Source organism: Stegodyphus dumicola, chromosome 9 (genome assembly GCF_044657685.1).
Source record: "Stegodyphus dumicola isolate Sdum_Otavi_A_Nest chromosome 9, ASM4465768v1".
In the NCBI taxonomy this organism is placed as follows: Eukaryota; Metazoa; Arthropoda; class Arachnida; order Araneae; family Eresidae; genus Stegodyphus; species Stegodyphus dumicola.
The window spans coordinates 73,215,299-73,239,619 of NC_140776.1; the positions used below are offsets into that span (position 1 = coordinate 73,215,299).

A 24,321-nucleotide genomic window follows, 5' to 3' on the forward strand; every position below is an offset into this window, starting at 1 on the left:
CAGCCTGCTGCCTTGCACATCCACAAATTTGAGTGTTGCGTGAGAGAGCAAATCCGTTTCGTGCGTGAAAAGTAAAAACTTTCGTATTTACACTTTTTTTTATTTCCTTTAGCATTTTATACTCCCCCGTACCCTTCTGTTTTTAGGAGTGTTTCTTTTTACTACACATTTCTGGGCGAGTTAATGTTTTTTGCATGTAAAACAGGTCTAAAAATAAAAAAGGATGAATCCACACTGTGTAAAAAGGTTTACATTTTTTTACTCCCCTTTAAAAAAATTCGTCATTAAGTAATTTTCATTCTTACATATATCTCATAAATTTAGATTAAATGCAATTAATTTAGCCTTTGGCAAAATTAAAAAAATGAATTAATAATTTTTTAATGCCCGGTTTTTTTTTTCACTTCCCTCTTTTCCTATTAATTTTTTTCTTTCCTTTCCACTGCAGATTTTTTTTTTTTTTTTTTTTGGCTCTTTGAAAGTAAGTTCTTTTATAACCGTGTATAAACTTTTATCTTGTAATGGTTCTAATACGACAGAAGAAGCAATGTAAATACTTAATTTTAAATGGATAACAAATTCGTGCCTCGTGTTTTCAAGCGTACTTATGAAGGGACGTCTTAAGTGCTGAGGATGATTTTTATGAACTTTCTGCCTAATTTTTTTTAATTTTATGGAAGGTCTTTCTCTCTTTGTGAGTTGCATTAGCTCAATTTTTAAGTTATGGATCAAAGAGATGTCATGCTTGAAGGCTAGTAATGGTTATACGATAACTGCAAAACGAATGTTTCAGAAACTTGTCTTTAATGGTAGTTATTTTAATGCATTTGTTTCAAAATGTGTTTAAGTTTGTGTCAAGGAAACAAATATCACAGCCGAGACAAGAATGAGACAAGTGAGACTTTCCAAATTAAAAAACTAGAAGGCCAAATTAATATTTAAACATGAATTATTTTATTTTCTCATTTGTATTTCATTAATATATATATATATATTAATGAAATACAATATATATATATATATATATAATATCGGTATATATATATGTATATATATCATGTTAATTACGTGGTTATCTTTAATACCTAGGGAGCGTTTAAAAAGAATTTTGCATTTTAAACAATGCAGTAAAAGTAAGAGAATAATTAATAACATAGTGTACTCATAAAAGTGCATGATTTCACTGTACTGCATATATTGTTTTCTAATATTAAAACACAGCATTGAAACTAAAATAATATAATAAATACGCACAGTCGGTATGTAAAAGTCTCAAAGTTTGGAAATTACGCATAGCAGTCATCTATCACTTTTATTCTCAAGACTGATATTTTATGAAGCTTATTATAATTACTTCGGTTACCTTACTTACGGATTTCTCAATCTATTCTTAGCAACAAAAGAGAGATTTAAAGGCACTATGATTCTTCTTATCAGCAGATACCCAATCTTAGTAAGTAGACAGTAAGTAAGTATAGACAGGTTCGTCCATCTCATTAATTGTAAGGATCATCATTTATATAATTTTTAAATAATAAGACAATGATTATCTATTTCTAATAGCCTCTAGTTGCTGAAAAAAATTATATTAACTAGTTTTTTTAATACCAGTGTAAAATTAAATTAATTGTAATTAAATGTATTTTAAAAACATAAGTATATCGGCGGGGACAAAAATAAGGTGATCATTCTAATTTATAAAAGTAATCCCCTACTTGAAAAGAGTTTGAGAGACTCTCAAACTTTTTTCGAGTAAGGAAGTTTCTGGGCTGAAGGCTGTTCATAAAGAGACTTGTATTCAAAACATAAGTAGCTCTGAAACAAATTTGTATGGTATCGCATAAGCAACTAATTCAAATCCTGTATTTCTTTAACTGAATCGAAGCAAATTTTTCATCCAGCACTAAAATGTAATCCTGATACTATAGCATCTACTCCATCCTTCCCAGAACCAATCAGTACTTTCCACTTAATGTTAGCTTATCGTCTTATCTCTAAACTGTTACAGCCGGTAAGATGTATATTGATGGAACACTGGATTAGTGTCAAATTTCAATGGTATAGTACCAGCGTAGCCAAACCACTGGAAAGCCACATGTGGCTCTTTGAAACTTTAATACGACTCATGTTTTAATAAACAACAGTTTATTTCTTTTTTTCTCAATATATCATTTTAGACTGAAACAGAAATTTGCAACAATACACTTTTTAAAAAACAGTTATTTCATTTTTTGAATTCTGTCATACACATAGTAAATTTAAACAATTTTATGTTATATATTTAGTAGTTTAAAAAATGTTTTGTATATAAGTAAATTTTAAAAAATTTTAAAGCGTGCGCAAATTCTGTGACTAGCTATCATGTCGTATTATTTTTGAGAAAGGTAAAAACTAACAGAAAGCTAGGAAGAAACAGAAAAGCAGTTACATTCGAAAATACCGCGCGTTAATAATGAACTTCAATGAATGATTATTGAATGAAATGAAATGAAACAAATTTATGAATGCAATTACAAGTGCTTTTAGTCGTAATTTGCATTGAAACAAACAAATCTCACCTGATGATCCAGTTAACTTCTAGTGAATTGATTAAATAATTTAGGGTTATTTTTTCCTCCAGATGATGATCACTGCATTAGTTAAAATAAGAACTAAACTATTATTTTTTTGCATAAACCCTGCTAAATGGAATGTTTGTTTAAAAAAAATATGTAAATTTTAATTGCATTCTCTCCACAGAACTCTCTGTCTAGTTTCACTTATTTCAGAAGCTTAATGCCGATGCATCTTTTCTCCATTCATCTTCCGCTCAAAATCGTACTTATTGTTTGTTGCTCTTCCCTATCAATTCCTTCTTTTGCGATGCTTCCTCTTTTCAAAAAGTACTTTCTGCGACAGAGATTACCCAGGTTCATCAATTAACGTTTCGGAGAGCTGGACTTTGCTATTTTTTGCTGGCATAGCATTTTATTTCTAATATTTAAGAATTATTTTCTTTCACCAATTTATTTTACGAATTTCTTTTTAATATATTATGATGTACCTTCAAATATTAGCGCTGAATACCCAGGTTTGGTTTCAGTAAGGTGAAGTTTCAATTAACTCATGATCACATTATAAAAACATACAGGAAAATGTAAAGAGACAAATTTAGAATAATGACACGCGACTTTTGCCCGTAGAGTGGTGCCATTGCTCGCTTTTAAATCGTTGAGTTTGTTAATCAAAAATTCGTCAAAATTTTACAAAGCATAAAATAGATAATAAAACAAATTCCAAATTTGGGCTTCCAGATGCCCGTATTCGGGTCGAAAAGTACGTTATTCAAAAGTAGATAGCTCTAGGTACCATTGTTTTATCACAATGTGAGAAACATATATATATTTATGCAGATTCTTCATTATTTCATTTCTTCAAATATAATTTAGGGCGATAATTTTTGGGGGCAACAGTTTGAAAAGTGAAACGGACATTCAGAGTGATTCGAAGCAAAATCGCAAAACGAAAACAATAGTCCCTCAGAGACAAAACCCTTTTGGATTAAAAATTAAAATATTTAAATTTAATTTAAAATTCAATAAATATAAAGATATAAATAAAAACGTAATCAATTATTAAGTTAATAAATAAAATATCATCGTATTTGGTACATCCATTAGACTTACCAACTTCATACACAAACTAAAAAGTAGCTCAACTAGTCTCTGACTGAATTTAGATCTTAAATATACAGTATAACATTCTATATCAGTGGGGAGGGGGCCCTATTTTTTTCCAGAACACCAGTAGGAAAAAGTAAAACGATTAAAGCATCACTAATGAAAATAGAGAGAATGCTAGGAACAGCATGAGTGTATGGAAATAAATTTTAATATACCCTAGAGAATAATCCTTTGACATGTTAATGAGAGCTTTTCTTTCCTTAAGAGTCTTAACTTCAGTCAAAGTTTTGTTCCCCAGAGAAAGACACGCATGAATTCGGAAGTTATAATCGATTTTTAAAGGTATATTTATTTCTAAAATAAAATTTGACTTCTGAAACTGTGTTTCATTTGTATAATAAAAATACAGGAGCCCTTTTATTTGGGGCTCCAGTGCGCTCCAGCTAGAATTACGATTTACCTCAGAAACTAAGAAGTACCGGCGCAGTTTAAGCTCTGAACACAAGTCTATCAAAAATTCGAAATAATATTGAGACTAGGAAAGATGCCCACAGAATTACACAAAACATGAACAAAAGTAAAGCTAACGAAATATATGAAGCTACTACGCTGAAATTAATTGGGAATGTTAAGCGTAATTCCTGGAAAATGTTTTCATCTATTATTTCTAATATGTTTTCATCTGTTATTTTACTGCAGCATTCTTATAGTAACCGTGTACTGTGTGTTTTAAGCTATTCTAAATCTTAAAGCTTTAAAATTTCTAGTTTACTTTTTGACGATTTTCTTTTTAAGACAATCGAAAGCATTTAAATGTTTTTAATTATGTGAAAATATTTTACAATAAATAGCCTCAAAAACCTTACTCAGTGAAATAAGTACTTCAGAAACAGCTGAGAGCGTCTCGTGAAAGTGATAAGATACTTTTGGGTTTCTTTAAGATAATCTTGATCACGATTAAAATTAATCATTTGCATTTGATATTTAAAGGTATGGTAGATTTTTTATACATTTTATAAAATTAATAAAGTATAAATTGAAAATAAATAAGCATAGAAATCAAAGTAATATTCATTACAGTAATCGGACACTTAGTATTAAAGTATATTAACTTGAATTGCTGTCTGTATTAAAAATAAAGTTTATGTTTTCAGGTATGTATTCACTTAGTTTATGTGTATATATATATGCAATAAAACTGCTCCATTACTGTGATAAGACTGCGTTATTATTGTAATAAGATGACTTGGTAGAAATAAGTTGCAACGGATTGGCGGTGGTTCTCTGCATCATAACTGGAAGACAACTTGATTGCGTGAACGATGGATGCATAACCCCTCCCCCCCCCCCAAAAAAAAACTTGCAGACATGGTCTAAATTCCACAGATAATTTTATTTCCGGATAATGCACATTATCACTATGTATGCGCTAACCACCCCCTTCCCTAATTTTGTATAGATTACATCTTCTTAAAGGACGAAAATTAGAAAAGTAAACTCTGCGGCAAGGTGACACAAGCGTGTAGAAGCAGAAGGGAAGACAGAAGAGAGAGGAGTTGCGACACAATTAAGCTTTTGTACTACATTCCACTTCTGATCACTTGGCAGTTTAATGTACAGGTGTTGATTTCAGACTTCATCGATAAGTACGCAATACAGATTAGTTGATAGAACTTTTTCTGTTAGTTAAAAAATTTATTGCTCTGTTATTTTTAGAATGAAGACAGGAGTTAAAGAGCTATGCATTTGTTATTTGAAAGCTAGATTTTATATTCGATTGAATTTTTCTCTATGTATCGTGTATTGCTAATTTTATTTATTGTTTTAAGGCAATAATTTATGTTTTTAAAATTTTATATTGCCTGATTTTATTGGCCTGTTACAACAGCGTCTAAATCTTCACCTGAAAGATGTATTTTATTTATTTCAGAAAAAATTAAACAACGGCCAGAATCGTACATTCATTACGGTATACTTACAGTAGGATTGTTGCCAAAGGAGATTTCGGGATTATTTTAGAATCTAAGCTTTGTGCAAAAGATTCAAAAACTCATTTGGAAACATAGGTGTATTAATCCTTCAATAACAATAGTTTTAAGTAACGATAACAACCATATAAGTTTAGATTGCGATTACAGCGGTTGATATGCGTCCCTCCTCTTATATTAACTTCTTTGCAACTCTGTTCTTCTACTTTAATAACTGCTTTCGAAATTCTTCTCTGGATCTTCTTCAAATATGAATTTACCATTCTTACCAAAGTTCATAAATAAGCCTTCATCAGCAAACTGATCAGCAGTTTGTTACCGAATTTGAGAATGAAACGTGAAGTTTTCTGTTTACTTATTTATCTTATATTGTGTTCCTTGTTACTTGCTGATTATATGCAACAGTAGACACATTCAAGAGGACAGTACACAGTTCGGGAACAGTCGAATCCGTATGTTATTTAGCTGCCTCATCATCAGGAACATTGACAAGGATGTATCGCAGGGGGTAGACCGATATTACACCCACCGAAATGGAAGAAAAGGCAACTACAAACATTAATGGTCCAACAGTCTCCGAGATTCGAGCCAGGACCCAATGCTATGGTAACTGCCTTTCCTATCACTATACTAACAGAGCGGTACTTTAATTTTATGAATAGTAAAAATTAAGAAATAAAGATTTATGCATTGCTGATAAACTAGAGACAGTTTGGTTGCTTTTATAATAATTCAGATTTTCTTCCAGATAGCTTAAAGAATATGATAGTAGAGCCAATTTCTCTCAGAAAATTTTCCATGAAGACATCGTCCTTTTAGCGATTAATCTTCGCATGTTTTGCCTTAATCAATAAAACAACCGATTCATCCAGAAAACTGTAACAGAGTGCTAAAATATTGCTGTATTAAAAAGCTGCTATAGAACATAGATAGGAATCAATTTTTATCCTTCAAACGTTTTGCTTTCTGTGTTTCTTGAGTGCAGCATAATTAAAGGCACTTCGCATGGGACGTATTACGTTATTTCGGGTTTTAACAAAAACAGAGGATCACAAAAGATATTTTTACTATAATGCTCGGGATCTCAAACTGAGGAATTGTTCAGAACAAAGACATGAATGAAGAATAACAATATCACATAGTTATTTAAGTAGATACTAAAAACACCTGAGCTCACTACAATGCATAGCAACGAGAGGTTGAAATTATTATGATAATTAATTATGTTAAAATTATTACGATAATGATTAATAATTTTACCTGAAAATTATTATGATAGCACAGTATATGCAGCATATCAGTTTTATACAAATATTATTTATCATCACAGCCATTGGCGACATGTGAAATCTAAGAGTGACGTTTGTCTGCTCGTATCGCGATAAATTAAAATTTTTGTCACGGTTTTCTTTGTTTATTTTTTTTGTTAATAAACAATAGAATATAAAAATACCTACATACACTTCATGCATTTATGATGTATATTTAAATTGAAAGCTTGTTTTACATGAGCTCAAATCGGAGTACTTTAAATGTCAATTATATTTCATATTAAAAATCTCGATAGTTTACTTCTGTATTACATTTTAAGGCAAAAATTCGAAAAGTGCCAAAATATTATTAAAAACGTATATACAGTTTTTAAGGAACTCTCTTTTCTAACTCAATTTGTTCTGTAAGAATTCGGAAAGCTAAATGAATTCGGAATAAATTCTCAATAATGTCTTATGTATATATATATATATATATATATATAATGTAAGAAAGGCAAACTAACTAAACTAGGAAGGACATGTGAGGTCAAGAATTTTGCGCATTGAGCTGCAAAATTTGAAATAAAATTAAAAAATAAATTTTTCTAGCTATTGCCTATGAGCTAAAATGATACTTCGGTTCCTTTGCAAAATAGTATAAATACAAAGTAAAGATCCAGTTGTAATTCAAAATGTAAAAACAGAATTATGAAATACTAATTAAGAAAATTAGAAAAAGGTGAAAGCTTAACTTGATTCAAAATTAAAAGTTAATATGCATGTGGAATAAAGTTTAAGCTATCTCAAAACATATTAGAAAAAATACTACAAAAAAAAATCATGTTAAAAACAATAACTACAACTAAGCAGCGGTAAATGGAAAAATTAGCCTAATTCGAATATCATCATGGGCTTTTCAAGGGAAATGCATGGTGAGCTTCGAACTCTGCTAATTCCAGAACGGGTTTCGTCAAACCGGACATTGAGACTGATACATATATATATATGTATGTGTGTGTGTATGTATGTATATATATTTTAAGTGGTATTAATCGAAAACTCCTTCTAAAGCTTTGTATGTAACACTAAACGATTTTATCAATTTTTCTCAGCTCGCAATCATTAGAAGACAAATACAGTGTCTCACAAAAAAGTTCGCACACTTTAAGAATTTGCAGAAAAAGCGCTGTAACCCGGGTTTTAATTCCAATATAAAACCCAATATTTTTACTTCCTTGTACGAAGTAAAAAGGAAGTATTGTAATCGCGAAAAGTTTCAGTCAGCATATTTCAACGAAAATATCCATTTTGACTGCTATCGAATGCAATTTAGCGATATTTTTGCGTGATATCTGTACGTAAGGACAGAATAAAATACTCTTTTCCTTCAAAAAATTATAAAACTGCTTTAAAATTAATTCTGAAGAGAATTTTTCGTGGCGTCTGTACGAACGTATGTACATACGAACGTATCTCGCATAACTCAAAAACAAGTAGCCTCAGAAGGTTGAAATTTTGTATATAGGACTGCTATAACATGTAGGTGTGCACCTCGTATTTTGGTTGCAATCGGCCGCACCAAACGTATATAAATATATTTATATATATATTAACTCTATTACCCGGCTCAGTGATCTCAGTTTCTTTACTCTTATATGTTTGTAAATTGTACATTTTTGTCTTTAAAAAGGATTGAATTATATTGTTTTTATCTTCTGGTTAAGGATTTTATGCCTTTAGTAAATCTGTGTGCAATATGTTTAGAATTATCAGCAATTTTAAAGTTGTTTAATTGCCGCTAAGCCTTTTTTTAATGGCGGCCATTGATGTTTGCATTTGAAACAGGAGACCAGTGGATTTGTTGCCAATCTAGAGAAACTTAGCTTCGCAACAACAAAGATAACGCATTCATTTATTATTGCCAATTAAATCATGCTTAATTCTTTCTGGAATTTTTTCGAGGAAATAAGCGTTTGAGATTTACTTCGTAATTTTTAATATAGATATTTTGAGTTTTTATGTATTTTTGCCTTCTCGCGAAGTGAGAACTGAATTAATTGAATGAGAAATACTCAATCGTCTGTGAAAAACTGTTTCTTTTTTGTTTTGTTTGCTTAATTTCGTTTATACATAGTTCTAGCTTTATTATAGTATTTGAATAGAACATGTGGCAACGATTCGATAATTCTTTAAATGATATACATTTTATGCATTCTGAGTTATAATACGAATGAAATATAATACTGTTAAGTAAACCTAGCGCCAGTGTCGCTATGGTAAACAAAGTGAATTTTAAAGAATGCATTTATTCTATTGTGGTTTATGCGCTGTCGGCGAAGTAGGTTTAATTCAATCTAATAAGTTTAAATAAAATGCAAGAAAAATGCGTATAATTTAATATTCCGTACAAGGAAGTCATGTGGTGTACACATCAGATTTTTTCATATCATCTCCATGTGATTCTGAATAAAACCAAACTTTTAAATTTTTAATACTGACTTTTTTTTTCTAAAATTGAAAATTTGAGAAGACTAAAACGCGCCACAAAAATGGTCGTACACCGAAAGATTTTCTTAAAATTTCATAAATAAAATTATATCGTCTACCACTTTTTTTATTTTTGCATTTTGGTGACGTTTAAAATTTTTTGGCCTTTAATTTTTGCTTGCTTACTTCGTTACCTTTTATTTAATGTTTAAAATGACTCGTAGTCGCAGAGAAGCAACGAACAGCATTCGAAATTTTATAATTTTCTATCACAAGGATGGAAATTCGATTCGGGATATCGCTAAATTAGTAAATTTATCCCATTCTACGATGCAGTATGTGATAAAATGCTTTAAAAAATTCGGATCCAAAATGAAAAAAAGAGGTTGTCCGGCAAAGAGGATTCGACGTGACTCAACGTGATCAGAGATTTATAGTTAGAAAATGTTTGAAAAATCCACGTTTGAGTGTTGTAAAGATTTCTACAGAGTTTACTGAAAAATTTTCTATTTTAATTTCACTTCAAACTGTTCAACGAGTGCTTAGATCAGCTGAATTACGTGGGAGCTCTGCTCGAAGAAACCTTTTGGAAGTGTTAAAAATAGAAAGCTTAGACTTTTCTTCTCAAATGCAATGGTAAATAAGCCCGAAGCGTATTGGAATCGTGTCTTATTCACAGATGAAAACAAATTTAACTTTTTTGTTTCTATGGGTGTATGAATGTATGAAGAAAAAAAAATGAAGAGCTTAATCCCAAGACCTTGGTTGGAACAGTAAAGCATGGTAGTTGAGGTGTTCTTGTGTGAAGGTGCATGTCAGCATCGGGATTAAATAACTTAGTATTTATTGATGACACAATAAACCGGGCTCTTTATTTAAACATTTTAAAAGATAATTTAAAATTATACGCCCAAATTTGAGTACTAGAAACAACTTTATTTTTTTATCAGGGTAAAGATCAGTACACGGCCGTCAAAGATCGCTTTTGAGTGTCTATAATTGTCCACAAGTTCTGAAAACACCACCTTAGTATATATCCAGAGTTTAAAAGAATCACACACTGTTAAATTTATATATATATGTAAGATAAAAATGTATGAATCAGAATAACTAAAAACATTAATTCTTCCTCTCTATTCTGAAATCGTAATAACTTATCTGCATTGCGTCATTCAAATTAATCATGCGATTTTACGTAACCGTTAATACCAGATGCCTCTTGACGACCAATCACCGAATTGTAAACCAAAACTTTTCTCTTCGTGTGTTTCCATCTTTCATAACTACGCACTTCAGCTTTTGCTCTCTACTGTGCTATGATGTAATTTTGCTGGCTTGCTTTCTATCCCAACAATATCAAAAATGTAAATCTTCTGTGGAAAGGCACGACTAACGTGCAAAGTGAATGTGGCCACAAATATCAATTGGAAATAAAAATGGAATTAAAACTGCTTCGACTGCCAAGTTCTTTAGATATTACCAAGTTAGCATTACTAGCATACTACGCAATCAAATTCTTCTTCAGTATGGGTTTAATCACGCATCTACAGTGTTTCGTCATTTCCTCGTGCTTTTATTATGACATATATATATATAGGCTGACATTTTTTTTGACTCAAGATTTAATTTTGTTTTTAAAAAAATAAATAATATAAAATAAGCTTATTGAATAGAAATAAAATAAATGCAAGAATTATTTAAAAAATCAAGAATTAAAAAGAATTTACATACGCATAAACTAACATATAAAATTTTTATGTTGTTGTAAGACTTACCTGAATTTTATATTTAGTCACTTTATGAAATAAAATTTACATTTTACAAAATGTAAGACCCTTATTACAATATTCTTATGTAATAATTAGGTAGTACAGTTCTTCATATTTTTTAACGCATGCAAATAATAAATTTTCTTTTCATTCTTTAGTTTCTTAGCGTTGCCACTATGTGACATTAATTGTGGAAATGAACAAACGATTTCATTTTAAGAATTATAATAGCTTCTTCTTTTCTGACATAATTCGCTTTATTACGGTAAAATTTATTTTGAATATAAAATAAATTATCCCTTTTTTTAGGACAAACCTTGATCATAATAACTTTAGAAAACTACTAGAAGTAAATATTTTGTACTTAAGGTGTCCCCCTCCTAATAAGTATTAAAAATGCAAAAGTAAAATAGCAAAGCAACAGTTGTATTTAAAATCTGATTTACTTACTAACATTTCTATATATAATATATAAGTCACCATCAGAATTTTATAGCAAATTTTCAAACACTTATTTTGAAACTTCAAATTCTATAATACTAACCCGACTTTGAATTAAAAAACATTATGAATATTCATATTGTGAATATGCATGCATATATGTATGTATTAATTGCTTCTCTTATCTGCTTTAAAAATGTTTTTATTTCGAAGTTCAGTTTCTAGTTTTATATTTTTAATTCAACTTTCATTTCTCTTTAACGACAGTATTTAGCTCTTAACTTTCTTGTCACGATAGATATATCGTTAGAACCGGTATGTCGCCAGGCAACTCATTCCCTTTCATTTATTTATTCTTTATATATTTTTTTTCTTCTTTATTTTGCCCATTTTATTTTCATTTTTCATTTCGCCCTTGTCGCACTAAAGGTATCGTGATGTCCAGGCGGGAACACGCACGCCCCCTGGGTGTGGCGGACAAAGCTCAAACTCCTCCCACCCACGCCCCCTGGTGACATTTATGCAAATGAATAGAAATACAGTAGCTAGCGAAGCTAATATAGTTATGAGTGATAACTATTATTATGTGCCCGACCTCGCCTCTATCCGTGTTTCTTTGTTTTAATTTCGATACCAATATTCTGTGTCGCACTCTCTCTCTTTGGAAGATTGTTTTCCACCGACAGGATGAGTGAATGTTTTTCTATCGGATTTTCTGACAGAACGATCATATCACTGACAGCGTTTTCTTTTTTTCACGCGCTAGCATACACGTTACGATACGGGCGGGGATAGTCACGCGTGAAGGACTTTCTGGGTTTTGCTTATTTATTTCGTAAATTTTCCGTGGTTGTACTGTTTCGTGGGTTGTCTACCCATGCGCAGTTGTTTTTTCTCCTTTCGCACATGCCACTGCATTTGCCAATCATGCTTAAGGAATCTTCTCACAGAAGTCTTTTTATAATAAAGCGTTAATGGCAGAGGGTGCCCGCTATGTCAAAACTTTACTGTAAAGAACAAGTTACAGTCCCTAAGCATAAGGAAGGGCGTAACGCAAACTAATTTTACTTAGCCCGTTCAGAAATGGAAATACTGAACACTAAAAAATATGGAGATTTGTGGGATAAGAGAGTTCCAGAACCTTTAAATAACTAATTGTATTACCAGTCATACTTAAATTGGTATTAAAATGTCCTATTAAATAAATAATAATTCTTAAACCCTTTTCTTTCTATTTTAAACTCAGGGTTTCCTATAACATATGTTTCCTTTTAAAAGATTAAATACGAGATCGTATTATATATTCCTTCTTGCCCACTGAATCGATCACCGGATGAATACGTAAACAGGCAACCCGGGACGGGTTCAGCGTAAAGAAAATGCCTATCTGAAGAAAAGTCTGACTGTTGAGGTTTTCGTGGCTTTTTTCTCTGGTAAAATGAATATAAGTCAGTTGTCCATAGAAGTCTTGCATGATGATATTCTTTTTAAAACAGATAGTCCTCTCATATTTTGCAGTAACGAATCAACTTGTTCGAACACCATCTAAGGTATTCAGTGTAAAGAACAGTGGCGTTGTTTGTGACTATAGCGATTTTGCAGAGAAGGGACACTTAAAATTCATCGATCCGAAAAACTTCTCAATAGGTTGATGGTAAAGAAAAAACAAACCCTCTCAGATTTAGCTCCCAAATTTTAATGATAATTGACATGAAGTTATGCAGCGAGTCTTTGTGCAGTCTATCGTAATTAAGTAGTCGGCTAGTTCTTTTATGCTCGTACCTCACATCTCAAAACCCAGGAAAGAATATTTGTCCCTACTTCGAATCAAATTTACATACACGACTCAAAAATATGAAAGAAAAGAAAAATTGAGTGCTTTAAATTAAGTTTAGATACGATTCAAGAGAAAAATAATTTGCATACATGCCTACATTTAATATTAATTCGATCATGAAAATGTTTCATGCATTCATTTTTAGTTTCTAGAAAGCCATTGAATTAACATGTTCATCGATCAATTTCAATTTTTCTTTGAACAATAGTTTATGTAGGAAATATCATCCAATAGCCTTAATCTTAAAACCTATTACTTAAAACTGGTGTTATCCTATAAATATCTTAAAACGTTTTATTTCGAGGCAGAAGACGTGAGAAATGGCTTAGGAGAAATGGCTACTCGTTTCCAATAACAACTCCAAAGCATGAAGTAACATGTGAGAAAATACCTTATACTCCCCCCACCATTTAAAGAGACCAGGGGAGGAGGAAGCCCAATCCTCAAATCCCTGTGATGACGAACTATCGTCTATCACCTCTTATTTCGGGCATCACTATAAAGTCATTTTGAACATTTCTGGAGCAGGAAAGCTGAGACAATAAACTGTGTTTTCGCCGAGATTCGAGCTCCGGATCTCCCGACTGTCAGCCAGACGTCCATCCAGTAACACCGCAAAGGCGCGCGCAAAGAAGGGAGAAAATATCTTTTAACAAGGTTTCTGTGGTATCACATGGGTTCACCACTAGAATATATAATCTCTGAAAGCAAACAGACAATATCGTCTTTCACCTTTTAGTTCAGACGCCACTATAAAGTCCATCTGAACACTTTTGGAGCAGAAAAGCTGAGACAATAAGTAGTGTTTTCGCCGGGACTCGAACTCTTGACCTACCGACTGCCAGTAATAATATTTCAACTTTAAATTTACTCTGTCTCACCACTTGTAAGGGTTAAGCTAAAATAGCAAGTTACAAAAGTACTTGTATCCTGCATCTGTCTAAAAACAGAAATTTCCTTAAAAAACTGTTCTAATTTCAAATAATCTAATTTATTCTAACAGAGGTTATAAGATTCACCTAAGACCGTTAAAGTGATTCAAAACTGATCAAACCAATTCTATATTTATACGTTTCTATCTAACTCGACAGCAGCACCGAATTTGGCAAAAAAAAGCAGTGAATTCGCCACCGCGTAAATAATGCCAATGCCAATGATTTAAAAATTTCGGAGTGCCTATGGTTCAACGCGTAAATACCAAATCATACAGCTATGATGTATTTATCTAATTTTACAATAAAACTGCTTGCCACTCATTTCTGGAATAAGCGAGTCTCGTGGCGTAATGAGGCGATAGGTAATATGCAAATGAAGTAAAATTCGTTAGATAATGCCACAAAAGTTATTGAAAATTTCAACCCAAAAAACGCAAACATATTTCGGCAACACGAAGAAATCTCTCTTGCCTATGAGGAATTAATCATTTTTTTAATTTTTTGATTGTTATTTTTTTACTGAAGAAGAGAAGCTGCTTTTTTGATGTAGTTTTAACCTTGCATCTATGTTCTAATTAACACGTTTAGCCTTGCGCGCGTTCCATTTTAATGCAAGGCTAAAATGTATCACAGATCTCTTGCTTTGTTCTAAAACTTTCCTACTTGTGTGTATAATAATAATTTATTTTTATTTTAAAACTTTTAATGTCTATTTTGCAGTTGTCGAAAAGAAGATGCAGAATTCTATTGATGAATGCATTGTAACACAGCTAATTAGTGCTCTCATTTGTACCCTCCTACTTTACTAGCAATAGTGCAAACTCTCGCTTAACCATGCTAATGCCGAGGAAACAGGTCACAAATAATTGTGTGTGTGTGATTATGGCGAAGCCTCGAGGGCTATCTGCCTAAGGGAAGGAATGCCTTCGTGGAGGACTTTATAAGGGAAACTGGATCGTATACACGTGACACATGGAGAAAATCACGAAAACGTCCATGCAGCCAGCCCGTTCGCGGGATTCGAACCTCGGACCGAACTACCAGTGTTCAGCGACTTTACAGCTCGCCCGCTGGTGGACACCACAAATAATTGAAAAACACAAATAATCCAAATAATCAAATTTCCTGCACATCGTATGTGTTTATTTCTTAACAAAACAAGTAATTTTGCTTTGTTTTTTTAGAACGTTTAAATATCGCTCGACTTTAACTGTATATTTTCTGAAGAGCTATTTGATCACCGTATTCGGATCCCCTTCAAGGACCCTAGGATTCATTATTTCGGAGTGTCTAGGATTTAATATCCTCTACCTCTACATCATAAAAATAAATATAGCAAGCAGAATTGAATATTACAATTCTACTCAATTTAAAAAAAAATCAGATACTAAAAGAATTACAGCTGTTTATTATCTGTGCAGATAGAGACTTTTCCCATGAATTTCAAATATGTTAAATAAAATTAGCTTTAAAAATGTGCTTGAATAATTCATTTTACTAACGCATATCCCTTCATATTTCAAGCCATACTTTTTGTGGAATGTTTTGAGAAAATAGTTTGTACATAAGCTAGGCAAGTAAACAATGGAACTTGCTACAAACACATTTCGCAGTAAACCGAACAGGATAATCTTACTAAGCACTAATACTTACGAAGTAGTTTCCTCTGTTTAACTATTAGGAACCAGAGTTTAAATGTCTTAGAACTTTAGCGTTATATACCTTGTACAGACATTAGGTTATTTCGAAGCAGAAGACATGAAAAATGTGTAATGCCCTCGCCAGGACTCGAACTTCGGACCTCTCTAATACTCGCAGAGAGTGTTGACTATTACACGACGAAGGCATGCTGAGAAGGCGGGAGAAATACCTTATAATTTCCTTTGCGTAATAAATTAGTTTGAAGAATATCTTTTTCAGAAAAATATAGCCATCTTTTTAAATAAAATATCCCATCAGATATCAAATTTAAATTGTTATTTTCGAAGTAACGTGCAGGATGTATTGAGCTTCTTTTTTCGTTTAGCATCTGTAGAGCAGAGAGATTTTGAAAAAAAAAAAAAAAAGAGAGAATAAAACTCAGTGTGTTTTTCACTATTCTTACGCACTATTTCAGGATTTTTGGGGTAGGCGATTTTTCTCAGCACAGATATGAAAAATTTTAATGATTATCCAAAAGGACATAATGATGGTTCATTTTTAGGTGGTTAGAAATAAGAAAGGATTTTCTAAGCATTTAAAATAAAAATTTTTATTTCGAACTCAATTAATTCGATATTAGTTAATAAAATAGCTAGCGAATTGATAAAAAGATAGTAAATTGATAACTATTAACTGCTATTAAAAATTTAGGCGTAAACAATTTACGCGAGAATAAACTCTCAATGGAATATTAGGTGAACAGAATTTTAAATTATAAAATTATTTTATGAGGCATTTATCGACGTATTCAGTCTGTAATAGATAATTTCGTTAACTTACTTTAAGTTTTTAACATTATTAATGACAATTTTTTTGGTTAAATCAAAAAAGCTATGGTAATTACAATTTAAATAAAAAATTCCATTTAACTCTTAACGAATATAACCTTAAAATGGGGGTTCATTTTCTATCGCTAGAAATTTTGAGATTTTTAAGTAGCTACCACAGAAAATTTCTCTGAGGAGTTTTATATCTTCATTTTTTTTTTCGCTTAAAGATATGAGCGAAGCTTTATGTGGATCTAACATTGGAACAGAGCTTTTTGGTATATATTTATACATTTGTTTCAGTTATATGCACAGAAACTTTTTCAATATAATCGTCACAATTACAATTTCGAAATCAAATCATCTTATTGCTTCCAGTATGAACTGACTTCATTTGGTTTCATTTACAATACCTTCTTACCATCTTACATATGCTTTCCAGTCAACGCATGCTCTCAATAAGAAAGCAACTGTTCAAGTAGTATAAGTACTTCCAAATGGTAATTATTTTACATATTCGTATTCATATGCAAAAGCTAAATGAAAATATTTCCGAGATTTTCCTTTATATATGATAAATATAAATGAGATTATCTAAAAGTAAAATAAAAAGGACAAGCAAAGAAAAATTACAGATATATTTCAGAAGATGCTTAAAATTAGAAAATACGAAAAATTTTATTTTTCCGAACATAAAAGTAAAGGGAAAACAAAAAAGTCCATAAAAGGAATAATTATGTGAGTTACAATTTACATGGAAAAGAAAGCACATTAATTTAGCTACTATTACCTACGTTCTTTACACTTTCACTGCCTACGTTCCTCATGATACGAAGAATTAATGGTAGTTCTTGTAAGTGATATTTAGACGAAATAATGAATGATTCTACTAAAGAGATGCAATATGGTTAACCAGCATGAGATAGAAAATTTAGATTGGTCTTTTTTTAGATGGTGTGAGATGTCTCTTTTAAATATAACTACTGAAATTTGTTTTACGTCACTTTAAAATAATATTAGTAGTAATTAAAATAACATTTTTTAAAAGAGCTAAAGAAAACTGGAAAGAATATTCTCTTGTACGGGCTGGGGCAATTGCAATCTGAAAATTTCGAGCTGTAATCACATACGTTAAAGAGTTTTAAATTAAACTATTAAAACTATATTTTTTTAAATTAAACTAGTGAGTTCATATTTTTTGAAAAAAATTTAAAAGTACTTAAGTATTTAAAAATAAAAAAGTTATGAAATTTAAAAATAGTGAAGTTTGATGCTAAATTCGATTCAAAATGTGTCGAAGTTTTAAGCTAAGCAATCTGCTAGTTTAAAAACTGGTCCCTCTGAAATGAAAAGTATAAAATTACCTTATATCTAAAGTAAGCTATTCAAATTAGCAAAACGAACTAACTGGTAGGGAAAGAATTACCATGATGTTATTTTATCATAAATTAATGCCATATGGAGGAAAATAAATGCCTTACATTAATGCCATGTGTATTTATTTAATAAATAAGAGGTTTAAATATTTAAGACATACAGCTATTTCACTGGATCGCTTGTGTACGAGGCTTTCAACTTTCATATTTATTTATCTATTTATTTTGAATACATTCTATTTTGCCAGGGTTCTAATTTGCAAAATGAAGACAATGAACATTTCAAAGAGTTTTTTTTAAACCTTTGATTATTTTTCCCATGTCACGATTAAAGTAAAATACAGTTTTCATTATTAAATAGCATTCAAGTTTAATGCAGCTTTCTAGAATACTTTAATTGCTTACGGAGAGCTGTCCAATGCAGAAAATGTTTGTCGACATAAGTATTTAACACTGTCACATTTCAAGCTTTTAATCACCCAAAATAGATGATAAAGCTCCAATTTAGACTGAGACAGGCAGACACAGAATTTGTAGATGCAGTGACTTGGACTCGTTGACGAAGCGATTAATAGATTATCTTCATCCTCGGTATCCTACTGTTCCATCCTTATTTCCTGCATCTCTTGTTATTGAAATTTCGATGGTTTGATTTAATATATCATCATTGTTGTCAATAACTTTAAGCTGTCCAATGCAGGGGTGGGTGGAGCTGGTCTGATGGACGTAGATAATTTGCATAGAGGTAAAGACAACCTTTAGAAGTTTACTCCAAGAGTACCGGCACCCCTGAGGTGGTCAGCTTACACCACGAAGAATGCAGTTTTCGTCAAGATGTCGGGACGCCTAAGAGAGGCTTTTTAACTAACCGAATAGTCGATGACTTGCATAAAGGTGCCTGCATCATGAAATTGGTTTCAAAAGTGCCAGGTAAATTTAATGTAGGTTAGTTTACGCCATGAAGAATGCAATATTTACCAAGATGGCCGAACGCCGGTGTAAAGAACTTTATGTAAATGTGCTGTCGGATTTGCATAAGGTGCGAAGCACTTTGTTCTTGAAACTGGCCACATGAGTGTCCTATACCATGAGAAATCAATATTCATTAAGTTCCTGTGATGCTCATGTGAAGATCTAAGTGAACGGTCGCCGCCCTTCATAAAGGTGTCATCTCCGTGATGAAATCGTTGGGATGGCCGCACTTGAAGATTTTCTGCTTTCATACTATGAAGTAAGGAGTTGGGCGCAGTAAATACGAATTTGCGATGATCTATTGAGGACGTTGAGTTTGATACTTTTAATATTAATCTATCTTTGGATTTTTTCATTGAGTGACATAAAATATTTTTCTTGTAATAATTTTATTGTTTTTGTTGCATGAATTCCGCAATTGTGATTAATATTATTCAGTTAATTTTCAAAATATCGATATCAAGTGACAAGATGAGCTTATTTTCACTTGGCGTCTCCAAATTTCTCCGTTATTCCCAATAGTTCCGATCGTCTCTGGTTCAGTGTGCTTATTATCTTTCTAGTTCTGAAATAAACGCATTAAGTTATTTTCAATTTGTATTGACTATGTAAGCTCTACTTTGTTTTTTACTTTTGGTATTGTTTTAAGTTTTTAGCATAATTTTATAATATTTTTAAAGGTTTGAGAATGCTCAAAAGTGTTTTACAAATAAATTAACTGTAACTCCTTTTTTTGCTGTGCATAACTTTTGCTTGAGAAAAGTTTTATATTTTTACAGCGAGGCGAAACAGCACGCCAAGAAGACTTATACCAATAGTTACCAATAAAAATGTATTCGTTGCCTTTATAGGATGTTTTACAAACGACGCTATTTTTCTTTCTTATAGTGTATTTGTCTTTAATCATTTTATTATTAATTTTAAGATAGTGGATTTGAGTAAAATTCGACATCATTTCTCTTTAAAAACACACTCAAAACCGATCGTCTCTATTATCGTAGTGTATTCTAAGCTATCTTTAAATTTAAATAGATGAAAAATTATATTGAATGATGCTTCATCACTAAAATATGAAAGTTATTGCTGTAACCAAATTTGTGTTGTATCCCTGCGGGGTGGGGTGCTTCGGTACAAAGTTTAAAATTTTCTGTAAATCCATTTACTTATTTTTTGTCATAAAAATTCCTATTTATTAAAAGTAAAATAAATTAAGAAAAAACAAAAACAATATATAGAGATGTAGCAATGAATGTAATATATTGTTACGAAATGTAAAGTCGCGGTAAGATAGCTTCCCCGCAAAGCAGTTTTAGGGTTGCCATAAAATGACAAGGGATGGCAGGGTTGCCACATGTGGCGAAAATCGCCAACAATATTAAAATTCGAAAAATCAGCCAAAATCCTCAGTTTTTAGGCTTCTAAATTCACACTTCTCAAAGTGGGGACTCTCCTTAATGCACATCTGTAATCTTTTAGCAATTAATCGTACTTGTTATAATTGATGACTACCCTGATGATAAATTGTATAGGAAATAATATCCTCCTGCACAATAATGAGACCAAAAATATTAAAAAATTACTTTTCTAAAATCGTATCAAAAGCTCCAAGATCCCTATTGTGTTAGATTAAAATGCCGTAAAATCTTTTCTAGATGCTCTGCAATTTTTATCTCAATTAGACATCGGAAACGTTGGCAACATTAGCGAATACTTAAATAAATCTTAGTTAAATACCCACCATTTTAGAGATTCTTCACCATTACTACTTCTCAGCAGTATTTTTTCGTATAATATTTATGAGAGATAGTTTTTTTTTTTTCCTCCGCATGGTGGCAGGTGCTAATGGTAAGAAGACGAAATCGCGGCGGCGACACCAGATCACAGCGATCTCGCGACGTCCCTCATTCCTACCATAAATTTGTTGATTTTCTTCCTGATAAAGATCTCAGCATTGGTGTCATTAATCGAAATACAGCTGTGACATCTGCGTGATCCAGAGTGTTTATCAAATTTAGTCAGGGATACGTTTACCGAGAGCGGTAAAGAAAAAGAAGTTATGTATCTTCTAATGGTATTAACACCAAATCTTATTGCGATCATCCATCAAAAGTATACTATTTCGCACTTTTCAGTAGTTTTGGAAATATAATTAGAAAAGGGAGAGAGACATAATAATAACAGACTTTCTAATTTCGTTAACATGGATTGTCATTCGCCTTTTCAGCCTTATTATTATCGTCACATTTCCCAATTTTTCAGAGTCAGATCTCCGGGATCAGGGATATGCATGAATATTTACGAGGCTTTTCCTATGTTCAATGTGAATAATTCAGTTTCACTTAAACATTTCTTTACGAAAGCAGTACTTCCTTGGTAAATAACCGGGGAAGAATTGTTTTCATGAAGGAGTTTTTAAGGAATTTTCTGCGTTTTGCCTTAGTTACAATCGGTCAATTAATAAACTGCATGAATGTCTCTGAATGCAGAAAAATTAATTAGAATTTTAAAACATGCTTTGCAGTTTCTTCATAAAAATCAATATCAGGATTAAAATTTGATTATGATAACTTATTAAATATACATATTTAATATTCATATTCTACACTTATGGCCAGCCGCCGTACAATGTCTCAAAGCTACTCATTAATATGTTTCACATAATTTAGTTTTAAAAACTGTTTCATTATTTTATATCTCAATGAGAACATGTTGTAATTTTTTAAACTCTTTTTATCTCGAGACACAGATTTTGCGAAAATAGATAAAAAAACTGTGAAAATTTTCATCTGATAGGAAAGATTTCTGAATCAAAGTTTGAAGATATCATAAGCTAGACAATGTAAATTACTTAGTCTGCCTTTTACGCTGTAGGCATACTGTAGGATCAAAGTATTTCGTGCAGATGTAAAAAGAAGTTTATTCTAGTATTTGAGTAGAGTAAAAGCAATTTAAAGTTCAAATCAAACACAAGCTATAAACAGGAAAAACCATAACTTCCCAAAATACCATCACTAACGACGAAAAGTACGATAAGGAAACTTAAGGACAAAGTTTCCAAAAGCTTTTTAGGCATTTGGAATTTTAAAAAAATTACGAAAATAAATGATAGAGGTGACTTGAACTGCCTTGATAGTAAACATCTTGTCTGCCAAAATAATATTAAATGTATCTTTCGACCTCTGAAGTAGCAACAACCCTAACGCGGTCTGAAGGATCTTAAGGGTCAACTAACACTGCTCGTAAAAAAAATTTTAAAAATCTAAAAGCTTTCAGATTTTACATTACGCCCCAAAAGGGGCGTTTTTTTAACGTTTCGTTTGTTACTTTATTAAATATCATGTTCTTTGCACTTAAAACATAAAATTCAATTCAACAGCAATATTACAAAATATTTAAAAAGATCATATCTTTAGAATTTCCGATAACAGTCTGGTTCGCTTGAGATGAAAATGCTTTTTTTCCCCGTACAGTGTTGCCATTTGTCGCTTTGAAATCGTTGAGTTTGTTAATCAAAAATTCGTTAAAGTTGTAGAGATATTAGTATTAATTTTTAGAAGCAGGCAAGGTCAAAAATTAGCAACTCCTTCGCCGGGAATCGCTGACCTCTGGAATACGCACCCAGCGAGCAGACCACCACACCACGAAAGCATGGCAAGAAGGTGGAAGAAATATCTTATAAAGTGTGACAAAATATGAAATATATAATAAAATAAATTTCAAATTTCAAGTCTGGGCTTCTAGATGTCCACATTCGAGTGGAGGACTACGTAATTTTCTAGGTTATTTTTTCACAATGCGGGAAATATGCATACATTCATGCACATTCTTCATTATTTGATATCTTTAAATATAATGTAGGGCTCTCAAATTTATTTTCGATAGTCTGAAAAGTGAAACGCCATTTTATAGTGGACGACGAAAACTGCCAAAAGGAAGTTAATAGCCCTTCTGGGCAAATTGCCGCTTTAGGCTAAAAAATCTAGCTCTTTGTTTCAGGGTGTAAGAATAGTTTTCGCACCTGATATTACAAAAATGGAGAATTGCAACAGGTTAGATTTGTAGGTTTCCACTGAAAAAAAAATTGTATCCAGATTTTTCTCCTTTATTTTCTAAGGAATTATTAAGGGAAATATATAATACTTTTCTAAGATATTGCTCGTGCGCGTACACACACATAAAATTCTTATTTAGTTTCCATAGTTGATCATAAGGATTTAACGATTTTTAGTAAAAGTTATTATTAAGACAACAAAATTGATATCAGTAAACCATTTTGAACTCTCTGAACAGAAATATAATTTTACAATAGCCCCAAAATTGCCTCAAAATATCGAAGAATAATGAGAAGTAACTTTTGAAACCCCTCTAGGAAATTTCATCTTGGGCTTGTATTAGACTCTTAGTCATGCCCATACTGCAAAATCTACAAAATTTGTCAAAAACACCATGTTATGGTTTGGCTCTCCTCCGGCTTAAGATTCAAATCCGAATAACTATAAATTACTTTTGAGATTTATCTGTGAAATTTTACATTTTAGGGAAATATTAGACTCTTAATGATAACAAAAGAGTACGATCTGTAAAACATTTGAGAAATACTGTGTTATGGTATTAAATTCGGTTCGTTTTAACCTTAAAAGCGTTTTTCTCTAAACTTTCTTTAAAATGTCAAAGTAAGTACATGATGATGTCTCTAAAAAAATCGAGCTAACGTTTTCTTAAAAAAAATTATCCTTTTTTTAATATTTATTCCATTTCACGTGGTAAACGTTCGTAATTTTTAAAATCTCATAAGCTCAAAGAGACAATTTGCCCAGAAGGACTCTTAATTTCGTTTCGGCATTTTGCATCGTCCACTATAAAACGGCGTTTTACTTTTTAAAATTGTTGAAACCAAATATTAGAGCCCTGCATTTTATTTAAAGAAATCAAATAATGAAGAATCTCCATGAATGTGTGTATGTTCCCCGGTTTGTGAAAAACCAACAGTACTCAGAGACATCAAATTTTGAATAACGTAGTCCTTCACTAGAATATGGGCATCTGGAACCCCAGATTTGGAATTTGTTTTATTATCTATTTTATATTCTCCAAAACTTAACGAATTTTTATTAACAAACTTAAAGATTTCAA

At 31.6% G+C, this 24,321-nt stretch overlaps 1 protein-coding gene across 12 annotated transcripts in view; it reads right to left on the minus strand.

Annotated features, from left to right (window-relative positions):
• Positions 1–24,321, minus strand: part of LOC118185753 (uncharacterized) — a 555,072-nt gene that overhangs the window by 459,399 nt on the left and 71,352 nt on the right. The gene's annotated exons all lie outside the window — the stretch shown is intronic.